Below are 21,394 nucleotides of genomic sequence, written 5' to 3'. Positions count from 1 at the left end.
CTCTGGCAAGGAGTTCCACAGGCTGACAGTGCACTGTGTCCAGAAAAACTTCCTTTGTTTGATTTAAACCTGCTACTTATTCATTTCATTTGGTGACCCCGAGTTCTTATATGATGGGAACAAGTAAAGAACTTTTCCTTATTCACTTTCTCCACAACAGTCATGATTTTTAGAACTCTATCATATCTCTCCTTAGTCTCTTCTTTGCTAAACTGAAAGTCCCAGTTTTTTAAATCTCTCTTCATATGGGACCCGTTTCAAATCCCTAATCATTTTTGTTGCCCTTTTCTGAACTTTGTCCAATAACAATATATTTTTTTGAGATGAGGCAACCACATCTATACACAATATTCAAGATATGGACATCCCATGGTTTTATATAGAGCTGTTCTCTGCCTTATTCTCCATCCCGTTTTTGATTATTCCAAACATTGTTTGCTTTTTCGACTGCCGCTGCACATTGAGTGGATGTTTTCGAAGAACTATCTACAATGACTCCAAGATCTCTCTCAAGTGGTAACAACTAAATTAGTCCCCATAATTTTGTACATATAGTTGGGATTATGTTTTCCAAAATGCCTTACTTTTCATTTATCAACATTAAATTCATTTGCCGTTTTGTTGTCCAGTCACCTAGTTTTTTGATTATCTCAGGTGGGAGGGGGCCAGACCTAGGAGGTTTGGGGCAGGTGAATCGCTGGGAGGGGCCAGGCAGGTGAAGGGTTGTGTGCTGAGACCACATTCACTCGCTGCCTGTGAGGGAAGGGCAGCTCATTGTCACATGGGGGAAAGCGGGGAGTCAGACACTAAAATCCCAGCAGAAGTAGCTCATTTGTGTCTGTCTCATTTTCATGTGCTGGGGGGTAATTTCATGGTTTTTGGCATTTGGCCAAAGAGTTTTGCCCTGTCTGGGTCAGCAGCACTACAAGCTAGACACATCCCTGCCAGGGATGGTCTAGCCCAGCAGTGGGCAGTCATTTTTGACGAGGGGGAGGGGGGCACTCCAATAATTTCGGGCCACACTCTTCCATGATGTTAATGGAGGGGATGCAGGGTCTGGGATGGAGGTTGGGTGCAGAAAGAAGCTCAGAGTAGGAGATTGGGATGCAGAGTCTGGCAAGAGGTAGGGAGGTGGGGAATGTCAGAGGGTTGGGGAGAGGCAGGGGCTGGGGTGTCAGGTGAGGATTCTGATGAGGAGCCACCAAGGTAAGTAGCCCAGCAGCGCCCTCAGACAGTCTCCCTGCCTGCCACACCCCACCCACTGCTCAAATCAGCCAGCTGTGGGGGCCATGTGTTCTCTGAGTGCCACAAGCTGCTGCCTGCACTGCAAATATAGCCCAGGCAGCTCTATCTCCCACCAGTGGGATTGTGCTAGGGGTGGAAGCAGTATGCAAAGCCCCTCTCCTCCCCTCTGGGCTCATGGTGCACAGAGCACATGGACTCCACAGCTGGCTGCTCTGAGTGAAGTGCAGGAGCACAGAAGGAAAAGAGCTGGACTGCGGGATGGTGGCAGTGGGCCACATTCAGCCCACAAGTCACATTTTGTCCCCCCAATCTAGATAATACTGAGTGCAATGGCCTGTGCTTTCTCCTGCTGGCTAAGAAGGCTGTGTGGGAGAACCTTTACTCCACCAGCTCTGCTGTTCTAATGTTCGAAGTGTAGAAACAGCCTCTTAGTCATCCTGGCCAGCTCCCTGAAACCTATCAGTGAGCACAGCAGCAGTTCAGAAAGGGAGCAAATTGTTGGGCGCCGTTTGGAAAGCTTGAGACAGCGACACAGAAATAGGTTGAGTGCTAGTTAGTGAAACGGATCCATGCAAATAGCGCAGTTGCAAGGCAGCGGCACAGGGTGCATCTCTAGCCCTGTCTGGAGTGATGCAGCTCTAGCAGGAGTTTCGCAGCAGGCCCCAAAGTGATCCTGCAGGGTGGACTGGGAACGGCCCAGCTCACAGATTAGCAGCTACAGCAACGTGCTTTTGGCGCTGCCTGACCCTGCAATCCCAGCCTGTCCTGTGGGGTCACTTTGGGTCCTGCTTCAAAGCACCTGCTAGTGCCACATCAGCCCAAACATGGCTAGAGATTCGCCCTATGCAGCTACCTTGCAACTGTGTATTTGCCTGGGTCAGTTTTACTAACTGTCACTCGACCTAAACTGATGGACCCATGTGTCCAGCCGGTTCCGCCTCACTCTGTCTTTCGAAGTAGCCTCCTGGACCCCTGCTGCCTGTTGTTGTGTCTCTATATTCAGACTGGCTACATGAGGGTCCATAGCAGCCTCTGCTGTTGTCTGCACATCTGAGCTGGGAGTTGACAGGGTGGCTGGTTGTTGTGTCTTTTCATCCCACTCCTCCCTGGTTCTTCTAGTGCTCACCAGATCATGTTTGGGTAAGGGGACTCTCTCTAAAACCCAGGGGTTGTATATGGGAGGGAGGGGGGGGTCGGTTGATTAACCCCCAGCACCAAAAAGAGGGGGAAGAGTTAGTGGGACATCAGAACATGAGACTGAAAGTCCCTGAGTGAAATGTGGAGAGGGCAGCACAATGGACAGGGCAGGCAGGGTAAGAAGAGTATCAGGAGATGGGGAAGGGAGGGGTTGTCCTTCATGTGAGATGCAATTGCCTGGGCCAGAGTGGGTCTGAGCTAAGAAGAGAGCAGGGATCTGAGTGGAGCTGGAGAGCACGGCATGTCAGCCAGAGAGCCAGAATGGGTATCCAAGCAGTTATATGCCCGCCTTCTAGTAGCTCCATCTAGGTTGTATGTCCCTAGTTTGCTAATGAAAAGGTCAGGGGAGACTGTATCAAATGCCTTACTCAAATCTAGATACATCACATCTAGCGCTTCTCCTTTATCCATGGGACATATTACCCTGTCAAAGGAAGCTGTCAGGTTGGTTTGACATGATTTGTTCTTGACAAATCCAGTGCATCACGGAAGCATCTAGTGTGGAGAGAGTACCCCACAGTGCAGGTTCAGTGCAGAGACAGCACCCTTACCGGTCCCAAGTGAGGACAAAGCTGGGAGGCGAGCCCTCAGGAATCTGTTCGAGTTTATCCCTTCACCCTCACAGCTCCTTGGTCCTTCTCACATCAGTGACCAGAGAACAGCAACAGAGACACAAACATTTCAATGCTTATTGGGGTTGGCCTCCAGCAAGCACAAATCCAATTTCCTTTCCTTTTCCCCCCTTGTTCTGTCCTACCCACTTCCCATTCCCAATCTATATAGTAATTTTTACTTAACCAATCGTTCTACTGAAATGTAACTAGCCAATCCTCACATACTGTAACATGATTATCTAACCAATGATATCTCACCACCCAGCAACATTAATTATACTGTAGTCAGAAATAAAGACCCAAACAGAGGCAATACAGAGAAACAATACAGAGCTGGGAAGCATTACAAAATAATAAAATGTGAATTTTATAACCCCTGAGAAGTGGGTCCCTGCTGGACAGAACGTTTTTCTTTAAATCCTCTAGGCTCTTCCCTTTATCTGGAACCAACAGATTGGATTACTTTTCTCACTGCTCCAAATTATGGTGTTCCCCCTCTTGCACTCCTCTTCCCCCCTCACTGCCCTCTGCCCCCTTCAACTCCCTGCTGTCCCCGCTCCCCCTGGCTCTCATCTCTGCCCCACCCCAGCCCTCCACTCTCTGCAAACTCTGGGGGCTGGCAGCAGCTTCCCTCTGCTCCCTGCAGGGACTCGCAGCCAGACCCATGGGGAGCATCCAGCAAAAGCATTTCTATTGAAAGGCCCTTTTGCTCCGCCCCAGGTTCAGTCACTGGGCTCAGAACCTCCATCGGGCAGGGAAAAAGTCTCTCAAGGAAGGCTGCAGCTGCCCTGGAGCTCCTCCAAGCAAGTGGGAGATGGGGCTGGGCCAGCTCAGGGTTCATCAGGCAAGGTAAGGGGATGCTTGGATCTTCTCTGTGTGGGGCCTTTGTGACTCTGGCCAAAGTGTCCACAAGCTTGGAGTTTATTGCCTCCTGCCCACTATCTCTTCTCTGTTGTGTTGGCCAACACTCTCCATGGGGCATGATAGGCTGGCAGAACCCTTCGTGCCCTCTCAAGCAGCTGCAGGGGCTAAAGAGTCTTCCTGATGTACAGTAACTGTGTGGAGAACAACAGGCCTGTAGCCAGAGATGCTCAGATCTCAGCTCTCTTCCTTCCAAATCACTGGGTGACATTCCCTGGTCATAGTGCTCTACGCTTCCTCCCTACCGACTCTAGCTAGCTCCAGAGGGCGTGAGGATTCAGGCTAGGGCAGAGCTCCATGGGATAAAGAGGAGGAGAAAGGACAAGAGTGTGTTTGTGCAGCGATTATTTTCTGTGTGGGAGCAGGTTGGAGACTCTCACGTGGAGCCATGACTGCCTTGGGGAGATGGAGGAAAATTCCTCCTGGAATAGTAAGCACAAGAGCCAAACACCATGACAGGCTGCCTCTTACTTCCTCTTCCTGGGCTGTTTTCTGCAAGGAAGTACTGGTGGAGAATGTCACTGGGACTGAAGGGTAGACCAGCCTGGCTCTAAGACAGATGCCAGGCAGGACCAGCTAGAAGCAAGGGCTGCATTCTTATTGAGATCAGGCAGGGTGCTGGGGCTGTAGCTACCCCCAACATTTGCCTTAATCTGCCTGTAGGCACCTGTCCCAGTGCAAAGGTCCCTTCACTGCTGCTGCCTTCAGAGCTGGCCAGCTGCATGGTCAGTAGCCACAGTTCTCCAGCCACTCACCTGTACAGGCAGAGCTGGACCCAGTAGAGCACAGAAGTGAGACAGGCTGGAGGCTACTCTGCCCAGGGCCCCATAACATCCCATAATAACCCCCTCCAGCCAGGGTTCCTGGGCCTTGCCCACCATGGTCACTCCCCAAGGGCTTTGCTGCTTCTGGAGCCCAGTCCCCTGCTCCAGCAACTCTTATGCCCTGGGCCCAGGTCAGCAGAAGCAGGAGGAGATGAGCAGTACTGTAGCTGCCTATGACAGCAGCTGCTCTGCAGTGCCCAGCTTCAGTTTTTGGCCCCTAATCTGGCCTGGGGGCCGGGGGCTTGTGTGACAGCGTGTTGGGGTCCCCCGTCTCCTGCACCCCGAAATGGCACAAACAGACTGCCCCAGCCGGTGGAGTAGAGGAAGTTTATTGCCTCTCCAGGATACAGCACAGCACAGATGTAATCTGGTCACAGAGCTGGGCTAGGATGCCTCAGGCCCCCTTGAGATGGGGGAGACTGGGCCCCTAAATTCCAGCCCCTTCCCTTAGGCTCTCCTCCATGCTCTCAGACAGCCAGCAACTCACTAACCAACTTCCAGCCCTGCCCCCCAGCCAGGGCAGCATTCCACCTTCCTTTGTTCCTCTCCATGGGGGGTGTCTGGCCACTGGTTTGCATAGTGACTCATCCTGTTTTGCTGGGTCGTGGTACCCACGGCAGCCAGTGGGGGTTACCCCAGAGCCAGCAGCATAGAAACCAGCCAGGTACCCCCACTATGTCACAGTTCTCCCCCCTCCGAGAGCGAACTGAGCAGGGTCACTCCGCTCGTGACCTAGGGAAGTTCGGGTCCTCTGCGTGGGAACCCGCCCTGGGGACATGGGTGCTCCCCTTGACTCGGGCCGGCCGTGGCGAGGCCCCACATGAGCTGGCTTCCCTCTGTCCACTCGCTGCCCCGCTCCAGGGCGACTGGCACAGGCCTGTCCTCGGGGGTCACTCCCACCCTTCCACTGGCCTTGATCTCTGGCCAGAGTCTCTCGGGCCAGGGCCATGAGCCCAGTGAGCCTTCTCTGGACAGCCAGGGCGGCTTCCATCCCCGATGCTCCATCCAGGGAGGACTTCTCCTCCCATAACTCTCGCAGCAAGCCCAGAGGGTCCTCTACCTGGGGTAGAGACCCCCAAGCCGCTTTCCTACTGTCTTGGGCCTTCCCGCTCCTCTGGCAGGAGTCACAGGACCGGCAGTACCGCTGCACGGCTGTAAAGATTCCCGGCCAATAGAAGTGTTGGAGCATCCTCAGCCGGGTGCTCCGGATCCCCCGGTGGCCCCCAACGGGGACGTCGTGGGCCAAATACAGCAGCTTGAGGCGATACTTTCGGGGGACGACCAGCTGCCGCTGGAACCTCCATGCCCTCGCCTTCCTGGGGGGAAGCCATTCCCGGAACAGGAGTCCACGCTCCCACAGGAATCTCTCCTGGCCACCTCTCCCCCAGGGCTGAGCTGCACGGAGGCCAGCCTGGTCCCTCAGCCTCTGCAAGGAGGGGTCTGACTGCACCTCAGCCTGGAATTCAGCTGCTGAGGCAGGGATCGGGACCTGTTCCCCAACTTTGCCTAGGTCTGGAGTCCCAGCCTGGCTGGACCCCGTGTCCACTGGGATGGGACCCTGAGGACGCTGCCAGGAGTCCTTCCCTGGACCCACGTTGTCAGCCCCCCGCTGGTTCTGGCTCCAGGTAGTGACTAGAGCCCGCTGGGATTCATGGGGCCACTCCTCTAGGTCATTCCCCATCAGCACCTCGGTGGGCAAGTGCGGGTGCACCCCCACTTCCTTGAGGCCTTCCTTCGCCCCCCATTTCAGATGCACCCTGGCTACAGGCACCTTAAACGGGGACCCATCAATGCCCTTCAGGGTCAGCTGCGTGTGGGGTAGTATCCGGTCTGGGGCCACTATGTCGGATCGGGCCAGAGTCACCTCCGCCCCCGTGTCCCAGAAGCCCGTCACCTTCCTACCATCCACCTCCAGGGGTATGAGGCACTCGCTCCGCAGGGGCCGTCCTGCCCCCACACGGTACACGGAGAAATCCGCCTCCTGAGAATCAGACCTCCCAGGGGAGGTGCACTGAGCATCCTTCCCCTCTCTCTGAGCTGAGGTTTGCCTGCCAGCCCCTGCCTCTGGGGCAGCCTGCCCTTCCTCCCGCCCCAGCCAGTTAACCCTGGAAGGTCCCCGGTCCTGGGACCTGGTGCACTGTGCCCTCTTGTGGCCTTTTTGCCCACAGCGATGGCAAGTTAGGCTTTGGGCTGTCTCTGTTCAGGCCCTGGCTGGTTCTCTGGGGCGCAGACGACCTGTTCCTTGGTCTCGCCCCGTAGTTGACTCTCTCCGTCGCTCAGCCAAGATCCGGTCTCTGCGCGATTCTCTTTCTCTCCGGGACTCCCGTTCACACCCGGACCGGCTCTCTGTGAACTCGTCCGCCAGCCTCCCGGCCTCCTGGGGGTTCTCTGGTCTCCGGTCCTTGAGCCACAGCCTCAGTTTGGGTGGGCACGCTTCATAGAGCTGCTCCATCATGACCAGCTTGAGCAGCTCCTCTGCAGTCTGGGCTCCGACTCCAGACACCCACTTGCGGCAGTATTGCGCAAGGCGGGAGGCCAGGTCCACATAGGTCTCCCGTGGCCCTTTCTGTACCCCCCGGAACTTCTTCCTGTACATCTCGGGGGTCAGCCCGAACTTATGCAGCATGGCCTCCTTGACTCGGTTGTAATCCCCTGGCTGTAGGTCCTCCAGCTGACTGAGCACTCCGGCTGCCTCCTGGTTCAGTGTGGGGATGAGCTCCTGCAGCCAGTCAGCTGGGGGAACCCGTTGTAGTCCACAGGCCCTCTCAAAGGGACTGAGGAACCCGTCTATGTCGCCCATGTCCTTCAATTGGGCCACCACAAGCCTCTCCAAGCGTCTGGCAGTCCTGGGACCTTGGGGCCCATCCGCACTTGGCGCAGCCGGTGCCCCGCCGGTTCTCCGCTCTGCCATGGCCAGCTCATGCTGTCGCTGCCTCTCTCAATCTTGGCGCTCCTTCTCTCGGTCGTGGCGGTCCCTCTCTCGGTCCTCTACTTCCAATTCCTTGATCCGCAGCTGGATCTCCAGCCGTCGCAGCTCCGCTGGGCTGGCCCCTGCCCTAGATGGGCTATTACTTGCAGGCCTCCCGGGAGACGCTGTCTCATCTCTCCGGTGGGTTCCAGCACTCCTCCCCCTCTCTGAGCCTGACACACTTTCAGGGGGGGTCTGGCTGCTTCCCCTGGGGACAAGATCCTGGCCCTGTGGCTGGTCATTCTCCTCCAGCTGGGCAATCAGCTGGGCCTTGGCTGCTTTCCGCACAGGCAAGCCCCTCTCTCTACACAGCCCCACCAGCTCTGCCTTCAAGAGTCGGGCGTAGGCCATCTGCCCGCGGGTCCCCTCGGTGCAGACTCACCAGTCTAGTACTGCAGCGCCCCACGATTCCCAGGAACCACTTCGCTCTGTCTCCAGCACGCCTGGCTCCAGGGCTCTTGCTTCTACTGTGCCTTGTTGCTCGCTGCTGGAAGCTCCATCCATTGGCTGCAGTGCATCCCGCTCCTGACACCAGTGTGACGGTGCGTTGGGGTCCCCCGTCTCCTGCACCCCGAAATGGCACAAACAGAGACTGCCCCAGCCGGTGGAGTAGAGGAAGTTTATTGCCTCTCCAGGATACAGCACAGCACAGATGTAATCTGGTCACAGAGCTGGGCTAGGATGCCTCAGGCCCCCTTGAGATGGGGGAGACTGGGCCCCTAAATTCCAGCCCCTTCCCCTAGGCTCTCCTCCATGCTCTCAGACAGCCAGCAACTCACTAATCAACTTCCAGCCCTGCCCCCCAGCCAGGGCAGCATTCCACCTTCCTTTGTTCCTCTCCATGGGGGGTGTCTGGCCACTGGTTTGCATAGTGACTCATCCTGTTTTGCTGGGTCGTGGTACCCACGGCAGCCAGTGGGGGTTACCCCAGAGCCAGCAGCATAGAAACCAGCCAGGTACCCCCACTAGCTGCTCTGCAGTGCCCAGCTTCAGTTTTTGGCCCCTAATCTGGCCTGGGGACCGGGGGCTTGTCACTTAACTGAGGAGCAGCAGCCAGGGCACAAAGAGAGGTGGGCTGTTGGGGGGCACAGCTCACCCAATATTCTAACTTTAACTCCTCTCAAAAAGCAGGAGCAAACTGCATTTACAAAGACACACCTCAGGGAGGCTGGTGCCACCCCCATTGACCATCCTATGGCAGGCCTGTGAGCTAGAAGCCCTGAGCTTTGGCACCCACTGTGGGGCTGGAGCGTGAGCCCCAGCTCGCCTGCTGTGGGGGAAGTCTCTTCCCTTGGGTGAGTCAGGGTGGGTTTTGGTTTTTTGCTTCCCACTTTAGGAGTAGGGTTGCCAGGTGTCTGGTTTTGAACCAGACAGTCTGGTATTTGAGCTTTCTGTCTAGGAAACAAATTGAGAAAAAAATGGACATATAAGTGTCCGGTATTTTCTAACTAAGTTTTTATTATCACAAGTATCAGTACATAGTTGCGTACTGCCTGGCTAGTAGACACGCTCACGCTGCACAAGCATGTCTACCAGCCAGGCAGCATGCAACTGCGCAGTAGAGAGGAGGGGGCCGGGATGGAATTCCCAGGGCCAGACTGACTCATGTGTGGGACTGTGCGTGGGACGGGCAGCACCCTGGGACCTGCGTGCGCCCGGGCCAACCCTGCTCCTCCCCAGCCAGTCCTCCCCTCACCCCCCAATCTCCCTTGGCCAGCCCTGCTCCCCTCCCGGCCAGTCCCCCCCAATCTGAGATCAAGTGTATCCAGTATTTTTTTTTTAAACCATCTGATAACCCTACTTAGAAGCACTGGGCACAGGTGAGCAGTGAGGTGTTGGGAATTTTTCCTTGTGTGTGGCCCCGGCTGACTGTACTGTGGGTCTGTGAACCCTGACCAAAAAAAGATTCCCTAACCCTGGGGTACTGGGGTAGGGTTAGGGTTCCTTACCCCTGGGGTACTGGGTACCGCTGCTGTTTCCTGGGGAACACACTTTGTGCTTTACTCCCACTCTCCACACGGTGTCAGTGCTGGTCTATGGGAGAGACACTTGATGCACTATATGGACTGGTCACAGCATGTCTGTGCTGGTCCATGGGGGAGAGACTCTGAATTATCCTGACTGGCCCCCAGCACTGGCAGGGCTTGCAGGAGCAGGAGCAGTAGCCACCCCGAAGTTTGCCTTCACCCTCTGGGAGCTGCCCCTCCTAGCAGGGGGGTGAAATGTTTGGCAGATTCTGCTTTGCTGCTGACCTATTCAGGCCCAGCCCCTTGACCCTGCCCGCTGCGCTTGTTGCTGTCTGGGGGTTCTGCTGGCCCCAAAGCCAGGACCCCACATGTAAGCGCTGCTGTAAGCACCAACATAGAGCTGTCCAGAGCAGTGCTTAGGTCAATGTAACCTATGTTGCTCGCGGGTGGTTTATTCACAACAGATGTTTTTTGATGTGAGCTGTAATGGAGCCCTAGTCTGAGACACAGGTGCTATCACAGGGCTGACTCACCACCATGGTGCCTCCAGCTGGTTGCTTCAGGAATTAGCTTGATGACTGGCTGGAAACCTCCCTCTAGCTGGTGTCTCCCCATGTTTCTCTTTGACCACGGTGTTGTCTTCAGGACACGGCCCTCCGGCACTGCCCACGCCAGTGTCCGAGCCCCTCTTCTGGGGGTTGGTGTTTATCCTGCTTGCATTCCAGGGTCCTCCCCTCCCCAGGGCACCCTGTTCTCCTCTCAGGGAACACCTAGTTCCCCTGGACCCACTTTGCCTCATTGACCCACTGCCAGTCTTCATCTAGCCCTTGTCTCGGGGCAAACTGCAGTTTGCAATGACCACTTCACTGGCCACGGGGTGTGGACCTGATGCCCCTGCCAACCATAGCTTCCCCTCTACAGACCTAGTAGCTTCGGGCCTTGCTACAAGCTCTGAAGCCTGGGCGCTTGCTTCCCCAGCTCTGCCTTCCTTCCCCAGCACTGCTCTACCTCCAGGAAGCCTCCTGCTTTCCTGGCAGTCAGGTCCCTACTACTCTCTGTCCAAGGCAGCATTCAATTCTCCCTTCTCCCCAGGAGTCCTTCTTTATATAGCCCAGCTGGGGCTTCATGCTCAGCCCTCTCTCAGGACTGGGGTTTTACCCTTAAAGGACCAATGCGGGGCAAAGGCCCTCTCACAGGTGCCTAAAGCTCTCTGTGCAGATCTATGGAGGGGGCCCTTAAAGCTGCTGCTGTCTGAATGTGTTCTTGTAATGCTGTGGGCCCTGATGCACTATGAGTGTTCTTGTCGTCTCTTCCCTTTGCCTTCAGAATGTGATGCCTTGTGTGCAGCTGGAGGTCTGTGCAGTGATGTGTCAATATGGGTTTGTTTGTTTCTTTGTTTTGGTATTTTTGTTTTGCAAAGACCCCTCAAAGGATTCAAAATGTATTTCCAAGAATAACCGCTGGCCTCTCTGTGTCTTGGGGAGTGTCCAGTAGCCCCCATATTTTTCATCTCCATATAAATGTGCCTCCCCACATGGGAGGTCTCGGGGAAAGCTTCCCATCCACTGAAAGTCATTTCTCTAGCCATACACGTATGTTATCAGCGCATGTGGTCATAAGAATTGGGCGGTATGGGTTTCACCAAATTGTGTCCTGGGTTTGGGAGGCACCCAGATACCAGCTCTCCAGACAGTGACAAGGAAAGTAACGAACACTTGGGTGAATTCTGTTCAACAGACATCACCAGCCATTGTCCAGGAAGGGCGCCACAAAGCAATGACTCACCTGCATGAGGCCACACTCTCAGGGGATTGCTCAGCCTTGCCTGAGGACTCAACAATGTCCCTGAGGTGCCTGGACTTGAGTTCTCCCAGCACAGCCGCATGGGCTAGGAAGGGTTAAAAAACAAGCACAGGCCAGGTTTTGCCTTTCTCTGAAAGACGCTTGGCAGACTGAAGATTCCCATAGAGGAGGCTGTCCCAGGATTAAGGGTCAAACTTGTATATTAAGGACAGCAACATACAACGGAGTGAGGGAAACTGCCCAGTCTAGTTGTTGCCCAGTCTAAGAAGTTGAGAATTTAGACCACAAGCTTTTATTTAATTTTGGTAACCACTCTGGCTTTTCCCTATTATTGAATGCCACTTAAAACATATTTTTATATCAGCAAACTTGTTTTACTGATAGTCCAACCCCCTGCTCGAAGCAGGACCAACCCCAACCAAATTATTATAGTCAGGGCTTTGTCAAACCAGAACCTAAAAACCGCTAGGGATGTAGATTGCACCACTTCCCTAGGGAACCCATTCCAGTGCTTCACCCTCCCTCCCAAGGAAACAGTTTTTCCTAATATCCAACCTAGATCTCCCCCACTGCAACTAGAGCCATAGCTCCTTGTTCTGTCATCTGCCACCACCGAACACAGCCTGGCTCCATCGTCTTTGAAACCCCCCTTCAAGTAGTTGGGGGCTGCTATCAAATCCCCCCTCACTCTTCTCTTCTGAAGACTAAATAAGCTCAGTTCATAAGAACAGCCACACTGGGTCAGACCAAAGGTCCATCTAGCCCAGTGTCCTGTCTGCCCTCAGTGGCCAATGCCAGGTGGCCCCAAGGGGAATGAACAAAACAGGGAATCATCACGTGATCACACCCCTGTCATCCATTTTCAGCTTCTGATGGAGGCCAGGGACACCATTCCTCCCATCTTGGCTAGTAACCATTGATGGTCCTAACCTCCGTGAATGTATCTGGCTCTTTTTTGACCCTGTTAAAGACCTGGCCTTCACAATATCCTCTGTCAAGGAGTTCCACAGGTTTACTGTGTGTTGTACGAAGTAGTTCCCTCAGCCTCAGCTCATTAGCCATGTGCCTATGCCCCTACTCATTTGTGTCGTCCACTGGACTCTCCAATTTGTCCACCTCCTTTCTGCACTGGGGCCCCTTAAATTAGATACAATACTCCAGATGTAGTCTCACCAGTGCTGAGTAGAGGGGAATCTTCCCTCAATCTGCTGGCAATGCTCCTACTAATGCAGCCCAATGGGCTGTTAAACTTCTTGGCAACGAAGGCACACTGCTGATTCATATACAGCTTCTCATAATCCCCAGGTCCTTTTCTGCAGAACTGCTTAGACAGTCGGTCCACATAGTCCTGTATTTTGTTTCAGCTATACCAGACTAACACGGCTACATTTCTATCACTGATCCACAGCCTGTAGCAGTGCTTGCGATTCCTCTGTCCAAAGGGCAGAACTGTGCACTTGTTCTTGTTGAACCTCATCAGATTTGTTTGAGCAACAAGAATGATGAAATGATTAAAGGTCTAAAGAACATAACCTATTAAGGAAGACTGAAAGAATTGTGCTTGTTTAGTTTGGAAAGGAAGACTGAGGGGACATGATAGCAGTTTTCAGGTATCTAAAAGGGTGTCACAAGGAGGAGGGAGAAAAATTATTCTTCTTGGCCTCTGAGGACAGGACAAGAAGCAATGGGCTTAAACTGCAGCAAGGGAGGTTTAGGTTGGACATTAGGAAAAACTTTCTACCTGTCAGGGTGGTTAAACACTGGAATAAGTTGCCTGGGGAGGTTGTGGAATCCCCATCTGTGGAAATATATAAGAGCAGGTTAGATAGACATCTATCAGGGACGGTCTAGACCAAGGGTGGGCAAAAGGGCATCCGCGGGCCGCATCCTGCCCTCCAAGCTGGTGGATCTGGCCCCGTTGCTCCCACACCCCCAGGCCAGTTAGGGCCTGTGGGCGGGGGAATGCCCGAAGCCTTCTCTGCTCTGCTCCCGCCCTGTGAGCAGAGCATGGTGCTTCAAAGCACCATGTGCTGCTCGCAGAGTGGGGTGGAGCACAGAGGAGGCTTCACGTGCTCCCCTGCCTCTAGGCCAATTAGGGCCCGGAGGCGGGGGAGCTGCCTGAAGTTTCCTTCGCCCTGCCCCAGCCCTGCGAGGATCCCGCGGCACACAAAGCACCACGTGCTCCTCACAGGGCGGGAAGAGACTTTCCGCACTCCCCCGCATCCAGGCCCTGATTGGCCTGGGAGTGGGGGAGCGTACCAAGCCTCTTCTAAGGCATGGGTGCCTAGTGGGAAGGGGGGGGGCAAAGGTAGGGTTGCCAAGTGTCCGGTTTTGAACCGGACAGTTCAATATTTGAGTTTTCTGTTCGGGAAACAAACTGAGAAAATATAAATGAGAAAATATAAATGTCCGGTATTTTCTAAATCAGATGTAATGTAGATTGTGATGTAATGTCAAGTGTGTCCGATATTTTTGTTGAAATCATCTGGCAACCCTAGGTAAAGGGGCTTTCCCACCCACAGACCAACCATGGTCTGGCGGTGGGGTAGCCCCGCCCCTTCCTGTTTAGGCCCCGCCCTTTCTGGGGTGGCCCAGAGCTACTTCAAAAATTTTTGAAGTGGCCCCCCCCCAGGCAAAAATTATTGCTCACCCAGTCTGGATGGTACTGTGTCCTGCCATGAGAGCAGGGGACTGGACTCGATGACCTTTCAAGGTCCATTCCAGTTCTAGTGTTCTATGATTCTATGATTTTGACTCAGTCCTCCAATTTGTCAAGGTCACTCTAGATCCTGCCTCTACTCTCCAGTGTATCTATCTCTCCCCCTCTCTCAGTGTGAACTTGCTGACAGTGTGAACTGTTCAGGAACAACAGGCAGGGGAGAAAAGGAGGAGGAGTTGCACTATATGTAAGAGAGCACTACGATTGCTCTGAACTCCAGTATAAAGAGGGAGAAAAACCTGTTGAGAGTCTATGGGTTAAGTTTAAAGGAGCAAACAACAGCCTTGATGTTGTGGTTGGTGTTTGCTACAGGCCACCGAATCAGGTGGATGAGGTAGATGAGGCTTTCTTCGGACAACTGAGCGAAGCTTCCAGATCGCAGGCCCTGGTTCTCATGGGGGACTTTAATCACCCTGACATCTGTTGGGAAACCAATACAGCAGTACACAGGCAATCCAGGAAGTTTTTGGAGAATGTTGGGGACAACTTCTTGACACAGGTGCTGAAGGATCTGACCAGGGGCCGTGCGCAGCTTGACCTTCTGCTCACAAACAGGGAGGAACTAATAGGGGAAGTGGAGGTGGGTGACAACCTGGGAAGCAGTGATCATGAGATGGTAGATTTCAGGATCCTGACCAAAGGAAGAAAAGAGAGTAGTAAAATACACACCTTGGACTTCAAAAAAGCAGATTTTGACTCCCTCCGAGATCTGATGGGCAGAATCTCCTGGGATGTTAACATGAAGGGGAAAGGAGTCCAGGACAGCTGGCAGTATTTTAAAGAAGCCTTATTGAAGGCACAGAAAGAAAGCATCCCGACGCGTAGCAAGAGAGGCAAACATGGTAGGAGACCGGATTGGCTTACAGGGGAAATCCTTGGTGAACTTAAGCACAAAAAGGAAGCTTACAAAGAGTGGAAACTTGGACAAATGACCAGGGAGGAGTTTAAAGGTATAGCTCGAGAATGCCGGGGGGTTATCAGGAAGGCGAAAGCGCAAATGGAATTGCGACTGGCTAAGGATGTGAAGGATAACAAGAAAGGTTTCTACAAGCATGTTAACAAGAAGAAGGTGATCAGAGAGGGTGTGCGGCCCCTAATGGATGAAGGAGGTAACCTAGTGACAGATGATGTGGGGAAAGCTGAAGTACTCAATGCTTTCTTTGCCTCTGTATTCATGGACAAGGTCGGCTCCTGGACTTCTGCGCCAAGTGACGCAAGATGGGATGAAGATGGACAGCCCGTGGTGGGTAAAGAACAGGTTAGGAACTATTTAGAAAAGCTAAACGTACATAAATCCATGGGTCCGGACTTAGTGCATCCGAGGGTACTGAGGGAGTTGGCAAATGTCATAGTGGAGCCTTTGGCTATTATCTTTGAAAAGTCGTGGAGATTGGGAGAAATCCCGGATGACTGGAAAAAGGCAAATGTAGTTCCCATCTTCAAAAAAGGGAAGAAGGATGATCCAGGGAACTATAGGCCGGTCAGTCTTACCTCGGTTCCTGGAAAAATCATGGAAGGGATCCTTAAGGAATCCATATTGAGGCACTTGGATGAGAGGAAAGTGATTAGGAATAGTCAGCATGGATTCACAAAGGGCAAGTCGTGCCTGACCAATCTGATTAGCTTCTATGATGAGGTAATTGGCTCGGTGGACATGGGGAAGTCAGTGGATGTTATATACCTTGACTTTAGCAAGGCTTTTGATATGGTCTCCCACAATATTCTTGCCAGCAAGTTAAGGGATTGTGGATTGGATAAATGGATGGTAAGATGGATAGAAAGATGGCTAGAAGGCCGGGCCCAGCGGGTAGTGATCAACGGCTCGATGTCAGGATGGCGGTCAGTTTCTAGCGGAGTGCCCCAAGGTTCAGTTCTAGGACCGGTTTTGTTCAATATCTTTATTAATGATCTGGATGAGGGGATGGATTGCACCCTCAGCAAGTTTGCGGATGACACTAAGCTGGGGGAAGAGGTAGATACCCTTAAGGGCAGAGATAGGGTACAGAATGACTTAGACAAATTGGAGGATTGGGCCACAAGAAATCTGATGAGGTTCAACAAGGACAAGTGTAGAGTCCTGTACTTGGGACCGAAGAATCCCAAGCATAGTTACAAGCTGGGGACCAAATGGTTAAGTAGTAGTTCTGCAGAAAAGGACCTGGGGGTTACAGTGGATGAGAAGCTAGATATGAGTCAACAGTGTGCCCTTGTAGCCAAGAAGGCTAATGGCATATTAGGTTGCATTAAGAGGAGCATTGCCAGCAGATCCAGAGATGTCATCATTCCCCTTTATTCGGCTTTGGTGAGGCCGCATCTGGAGTATTGTGTCCAGTTCTGGGCCCCCCACTACAAAAAGGATGTGGACGCATTGGAGAGGGTCCAGCGGAGGGCAACCAAAATGATTAGGGGACTGGAGCATATGACTTATGAGGAGAGGCTTAGGGACTTGGGTCTGTTTAGTCTGCAGAAGCGAAGAGTGAGGGGGGATTTGATAGCAGCCTTCAACTTCCTGAAGGGAGGTTCCAAAGAGGATGGAGAGAGGCTGTTCTCAGTGGTGACAGATGGCAGAACAAGGAGCAATGGTCTCAAGTTGTGGTGGGAGAGGTCCAGGTTGGATATTAGGAAAAACTATTTCACTAGGAGGGTGGTGAAGCACTGGAATGGGTTACCTAGGGAAGTAGTGGAGTCTCCATCCCTATAGGTGTTTAAGTCTCGGCTTGACAAAGCTCTGGCCGGGTTGATTTAGTTGGAATTGGTCCTGCCTAGAGCAGGGGGCTGGACTTGATGACCTTCTGAGGTCTCTTCCAGTTCTATGATTCTATAGTGCAATCTAGCCTCTCATCCAAGTCATAAATGAATATATTCAACAAAACTGGTCCCAGGACCAACCCCTGGGTATTCCACTTGATACTGGCTATCAACTAGATATTGAGGCATTGATCACTACCCGCCGAGCCTGACAATCTATCCTTCTTTTTATCCATCTTTTAGTCTGTTCATCCAGGCCAGACTTCTTTAAGTTGCTGGCAAGAATACTGTGGGAAATTGTATCAAAATCTTTGCTAAAGTCAAAATATATCGTATGTCCACTACTTTCCCCATATGCAGAGTCAAAAGTAAAAGTAAATCAGGTTGGTCAGGCATGGCTTACCTTTGGTGAATCCTCTTTTCCCACCTACTTGGGTTGCATCACACCCATCCCAGAGATCACTGCACATCACCCAATGTATGGAGGGTCTGCACGCAGCCGTGATCACTCTGTGCAGCACACAGTCCCTTCCCCACCTACCGGGATGGGATCACACCTTCTCCAGTCATTAGTATGTATATTTCCCAAACCCTTCTCCAAGCTAGCTAGTACAGTTCCACACCCACTCCCTTCCCCCAGTTAGCTCTACAGCTTGCACGCCCCCATATTCAGTGTGTGGCACCCTTGCTTCTCCCTTGCTAGTTGTGCAACACTGCACTCAACCCCTGCCATAAGATCTCTGTGTGTCACCCAAACTCTACTCCCAGCTAGCTGGGCCATACCCCAGCAATGCCCCCACCATAACTGTGTGTCACCCAAACTCTTCTCCTAGCGAGCTGTGCACCACCAACCCAGCCATGATCATGTGACCCCCCCCAAAGTCTTCCCCTAACTACCTGTGCATTGCCACACCCAATTCCCACAAGCACTGCATTACTCAGTCAAACCCTTCCCCCACGTAGCTGTGCAGACCCACATCCCACCCATGATTAGTGTGTGCATCTCCCACAGTGAGCTGTACCGCAACCCACCCAACCCGCCCCATTATAATGGTGTGTAACATAGGAATGTTAAAATTTGTTTTGGTACCCACTGAAATGTTCAGCAAGTACACGTTTACACACCGGGGAGAGGTGGCTCTGCTGGAGTTGGTGTGTGAGGTGAGCTGGCTTTTACAGAGGCAGCAGCCTTAAAAGCTGGCTCCCCACAACCACCAGCTTCTGCCTGCCCCTGCCTGTGCTGCTGCCTCTGATGCAGAGGTGGGGAGGGAGGAGAGGAGAGGGTGCATGGAACCATGGAGGTTAACCTAAGAGCCCAGGCTAACCATTAACCATTTACTCATTTACACTATGACATCCTTAGTGCGTCACCCAAGCCTTTTCCCTAGCTAGCATGTGTGGTGCCACACCCACCCATGATAACTCTGTGCATCACCCAAACCATTCCCCTTCCTAGCTAGTATAGCACCCCTCCGCCCATCAATGTGTGTGCCTCCTAAATCCTTCCCCCAGGTAGGTGTGTGTTGATTTACCTACCACAGTAATCACTGTGGCTATGTCTGCACTGGCAGGTTATTGCGCAAGAACAGCCGTTCTTCCACAGAATGTCCACACTGCCCACCTACTCTTGCTCAAGAAGATTTACAGTATGGCGTGGTAAGAGAGGGCTTCGTGTGCAAGAGCTACACTCTTTTCTAATAGGTGTAAGCTCTCTTGCGCAAGAGATCTTGCACAAGATGGCAGTGTGGACTCGCAGCAGGGGTTTCTTGTGCAAGAAAGCCCTATGGCTAAAATGGCCATCAGAGCTTACTTGCGCAAGAGAGCGTCCACACTGCCACGGATGCTCTTGCACAAAAGCACATCTCGCACATGGCAGTGTGGATGTGTTCCTGCTCAAGAGTTCTTGCACAAGAACCCTTGCGCAAGATGTTCTTGAGCAAGCAGCCGCCAGTGTAGACACAGCCTGTGTGTGCATCACCCAAACCCTGTCCCCAGCTGTGTGGGGCTGCATCCCACCCATTCTCATTGTCTGCCTCACACAAACCCTTCCCCTAGGTAGCTAGTGTGGTACTGCACACTCCTCCATGATCATTCTGTGCTTCTCCCAGCTAGCCCGCTACTTGTGTGGGGCTTAGGGTTGCCAGATGGTTTAATCAAAAGTACCAAACACCTCCTCCACTCCCCAAAAAAACCCACCAGGAAAAATATTCTGCTGAGGAAAAAAAAAGGAGACCAAAGTTGTTGAGAAAAGAAAAAGGACCCCGACAGCAGTTATTAAGAAAAAAAAAATCAGAAGGGCCCCTTTAAGAAGAGGCTTTTTTTTGCCAGCGGCCACCTTGTTTTTCTGCTTCAGCTATAAGACAAGCCCCTGTGGAACCAGGTAAGTGGAGGTTTGCGGGGGGGGATCCACCCAGTTTCTGAGTGTGTCATAGGGTTGCCAGGTGTTCGGTATTTTCGCCTCCTGGCAGGGGGAAAAAATCAGAAAATACAGGACATTTTAGGTATTTTCTGAATTTTTTTACTGTACAGGAGGTGAAAATACCGGACTGTCCAGATCAATACTGGACACCAGGCAACCTTAGGGGCCACACCTATCTCTGATCACCGTATGCATCACTCAATGCCTTCCCTCAGCTAGCTATGCAACACTGCACTGCTCACCAATTATCAGTATTTGCATCCCTGAAACTCTTCCACCAGCAACTGTGAAGAACCAGACCCCCTCCCCCACATCACAGTGTGCATCACCTAAACTCTTCCTTCAGCAAGCACTGCACCCAAACCAATGATAACTGTGCAGTTCCCAAACCCTTCCCCCAGCTAGTTAGTAAGGCACCACACCTGCCTGTGATCACTGTGTGGGTCAAGGAGCAGAGCTGGTGTGGGGCAGGAGGTGAAGCAGTGGTGCAGGCACCACAGGGAGCGGGAGCACACCATGGCTACAAGCTGAATAGGCATAGGGGGCTGAGTCAGGGGCAACAGAGGCCTGTTACTGTAAAACCCTCTTGATAGTGTGTCTCCTCCCTATCAGCCAGCCCAGCCTCCTTGTGTACTACATCCATGGGCCCGCAATCAGCTATTACAAGCCTTAAACATACACATTCCACAATGCCAGAGTCAGATGGGACTACCAGCTCTGGAGTGGCACAAGAGGCAGGAGATGTAAACTCCAATGTTATTCTCAGCAAATGTGTGAAGCATGATCAGTTCATCACAAATACCAGCGTAAGGCAGAGTAACAAATTTAAGATGACCTGAAACATCTTTGGTCTGAACACTGGCCCCTCTTTGACTGTGTTATAGTCAGAAGCCCAGATTATGATGATGGCAGTATGACAGGGACCATGAAAAGTCCAGATTACCATTGAACAGATCAATACCTGCATGCACCTCCAAACACATCTAGGATCAATAGGATTACTTTGTTAAAGCTTATAGTTAACTTGGGCTGTGTCTAAACTGGCCAGTTTTTCTGGGAAATCAGCCGCTTTTCCGGAAAAACTTGCCAGCTGTCTACACTGGCCGCTTGAATTTCCGCAAAAGCACTGACTTCCTACTGTAAGTAATCAGTGTTTCTTGCGAAAATACTATGCTGCTCCCGTTCAGGCAAAAGTCCTTTTGCCCAAATCTTTTGCGCAAAAGGGCCAGTGTAGACAGCTCAGATTTGTTTTCCGCAAAAAAGCCCCAATTGTGAAAATGGTGATTGGGGCTTTTTTGCAGAAAAGTGTCTGTGCCAATCTAGATGCTCTTTTCCGAAAATGCTTTTAATGGAAAACTTTTCCGTTAAAAGCATTTCCGGAAAATCATGCCAGTGTAGATGTAGCCTTGGTGTTTTCATAAGGGATTGTGCAAAGAGCAGAAGGGGACAGAGGCAACTGTGCCTCTGCCAAAACACTGATTGCTCAATGGGGTGCTCTTTTGTGTCCCCTCCTTGTTCCTCTGTGTCAGGGGAAGACAATAAAAAAACCCAGTGGCCCGCCAGAGTTAGTCCATGGTGGGCTGCTGCCACTATATTTCCCTGCGTACTGGTAATCTCCACCCTCGTTGGGCACGGCTTGCCACTCCTGGGCAATGGGAGCAGTGGGAAGTGGCACAGAGAGGCCAGGGCATCCCACAACTCCCATTGTCCGGCACCTGTGAGCCGAGCCCCAGGAGAGCTGCGATTGCCGGGCCCTGTGGAAACTCAGGGGAATAGCAATGGGAGCTTGCCAGGGATGAACCCTGTGGCCCCCCCGGCCCTGTGGGGGACGGCAGGTGCCCTGTGTGAGGGGAGGCGGGAGCCCCGCAGGTCCGGCCTGGCACAGAACCCCCCAGCCCTGAGCAGGATCTGAATCCAGGCCAAGGCCCGCCCCCTCTTCCTCCCCGGGCGCCCCGCCCCCGTTGCTAAG

The 21,394-nt window shown here is 52.7% G+C and overlaps 1 protein-coding gene across 10 annotated transcripts in view; it reads right to left on the bottom strand.

Moving 5' to 3' along the window:
- LOC112543745 (zinc finger protein 75A) overlaps positions 1–12,995 on the bottom strand; it is a 59,423-nt gene extending 46,428 nt beyond the window's left edge. For 9 of the 10 annotated variants that reach the window (XR_012896954.1, XR_012896956.1, XR_012896955.1 and 6 more), the window contains exon 1: positions 12,713–12,995. The gene's annotated coding sequence lies outside the window, so the exon portion shown is untranslated. Of the gene's footprint in view, positions 1–2,993; positions 3,078–12,712 lie in introns of all 10 variants that reach the window. The other variant, XM_075904249.1, reaches the window with a different exon arrangement.
- Between the last annotated feature and the right edge of the window lie 8,399 nt (positions 12,996–21,394).

This window comes from Pelodiscus sinensis, chromosome 20, assembly GCF_049634645.1.
Source record: "Pelodiscus sinensis isolate JC-2024 chromosome 20, ASM4963464v1, whole genome shotgun sequence".
Classification (NCBI taxonomy): domain Eukaryota; kingdom Metazoa; phylum Chordata; order Testudines; family Trionychidae; genus Pelodiscus; species Pelodiscus sinensis.
The sequence above is the reverse complement of the archived record's forward strand: the minus strand, read 5'-3'. Positions and strand labels throughout refer to the sequence as shown.